Below are 2,425 nucleotides of genomic sequence, written 5' to 3' on the forward strand. Positions count from 1 at the left end.
GGTGGCAGGCTCATGTTTGCTAGGAATACAAGCAAACATGAGCTTGTTCCCCCAGGTTATTCCCCCAAATCTACCTGAAGCAGATAACTCATTGGTGAGGAAATGAGACTCAGTGTGTGTACCATAACACTCTTCTACAGATGTCAAGGAAAATATTGTCATTTACTATAGATACTCACCTATAAAGTGAGAAATTTCTACTCATCAAGCTTAGATCATATCCTAGTCTTATCTGCGGGTCACTCGGGTCAGGGCTGTTCAGGCGTATCGTGGCAGTAAGGAAAAGCCAGAAGGAGCTTTCATAGTGCCTGCAAAGGGTCTGCGAAGCGTCTGAGGAACACTTTGAGTGATTGAAGACAGCTTACAAACATGCTGCTTTGTTTACATTTGTCAGAGTTCCACTGTAGAGTCTTCTGAGCATGCTCCTCAACTCCAAACCCAGAAGTGCCTCTTAAACGACAGTATAAAAAGTTGTCTGGCAGCAATTGAAGCAGGGGGTTGTGCTGTGGTAAGCAGTTTATATTGGTACTGCATTTATTCTGGAATTTTTTTTTTTCAAAGTGCAAATACTTTTCTGCAGTTTCAAACCAAAATTTTTCTTTTAGCAAGTTCATTCTGTTGCTTTAAGGGGGGAGTGGCACACAGTACTACATAAGTACCTTGTTAATGTCTTCAAAGACAGTGACAGTGGCTTCAAAGAATCTGACAGTGGTTCAGATTCTTTCCTTTCAATCAGGCTCAAGGGCAAGCTGCATCTCCTCCTCACAAGCACCATTCCTTCAGTTTTACCATCGAAGGTCATGGAACATTCCATGGTTTGGGGCTGAAAACCTGCTCTTGCCTTATCTGTGAGATCGACATAGGCAAGTATCTACACAGTCATGCATTTTGCACAAGACTCAGATTCCAGGCTTGACAGATTGCTTTGCTGTAGGACTCTTAAGGTACCACCACACAGATGCCAGAACCATTACAAAAGTAACTGGTGGAGCCATGTCACACATTTTAAGTGTAAGAGAGACGGGTATCATACATATACATTTATCAGGGACCCAGGATAAGCTGATCACCCTTTTGAGTGGACATTTTGCAGCAGATCCAGTCTTGCCTTTGTATAATGTGTGACATTGTTATGGAAATCTAATTTCAACTATTATTCAGTCACACATTCACAAATGTTGTGCCAAAATGTCATATCTCCAACTATACCAACGCCTTCGCTGTGTGTTCCTACTAAAATGCATGCACCAGGATGAGGTCTCTTGTTATCTGGTGTGCTCCCTGGGGCATTTGGTGGGCCGCTGTGAGATACAAGAAGCTGGACTAGATGGGCCTATGGCCTGATCCAGTGGGGCTGTTCTTATGTTCTTATGTTCTTATGCATTAAAAATTGCTAATTAAAAATTCCTGAGGGCAGATTGCGGAAACAAAGTGCTTGTGTTAGGTCATAACTTATAAATATAGTGATAACACCAGGCTAATTGGAAAATGACTGTTAGAGAGCCAGCTGAATGCAGAAAAAGTTTTCATTCATATCCTGCATTTATGGCAGCTGTTCAGGCAAGATGACAACAAGAAGAATATGCTCAAATTGAAGAATAGTTAACTATTTTAACCCATTGTTGTAAGGAGGCTTCCTTAGCAGGTGCAACTGCTCTTCTGCAGTTCCCTCTTTGGAAAAACTGGATGGTGTCACACAAACTCCATTCTTGCCTGAGATTGCAGGAGGACTGCAATCCTGGTTGCAACCCAAGTATGATATTGCAGATCCCAAATAGGAACATCCCAAGTCCCAACCAGTCCCATAGTTTGAATTCTAATTCCTCAAACTCCAAAAAGATTCCCCCCTCCTCTGCAGGCACCTAAATTAACTTGGGCTGCAATCCTAACCACACTTTCCTAAAAGTAAGCCCCATTGAACAAAATAGGACTTACTTCTGAGTAGACCTGGTTAGGATTGTGCCCTTGGACTGTTAGTCGCTGTGTATCACTGAGAAGTACTACGAAGGGTAAACAGAAGCAAGACATCAGACCTTTTGAAGAAAAGGCATTTTAAGAAAAAAAAGAAGTCAAATTGCCCAACAATAGGGTATAAGCAATGGATTGTGAAGGTGCTTTTTAGGAAGGAATGATAGTGAAAGAGGCTCTTTGAAGTAGCTTGTAAGTGAAATGCAGTTTGAGAAAGAGGGAGATTATGCCTCTGGTGGGTAATAATCTCAGAGGGAAGAGGCCTTTGGCATTAGGTCAAACTGGTTTCCAAGTTGCAGTTATGGTAGGCATCCACCAATTCTCAGGGCTCCCAGAAGCACCTGGCAAACATCCAGCATTAAGGCTACCAAACATGGGCTCTTGCACTAGTCACTTGCCTAGCCTAGTGTCCAGAATGGTTAGCATGCCATGGCATGGAACAGGGACCGGCTGAAAG

Source organism: Tiliqua scincoides, chromosome 2 (genome assembly GCF_035046505.1).
Source record: "Tiliqua scincoides isolate rTilSci1 chromosome 2, rTilSci1.hap2, whole genome shotgun sequence".
In the NCBI taxonomy this organism is placed as follows: Eukaryota; Metazoa; Chordata; class Lepidosauria; order Squamata; family Scincidae; genus Tiliqua; species Tiliqua scincoides.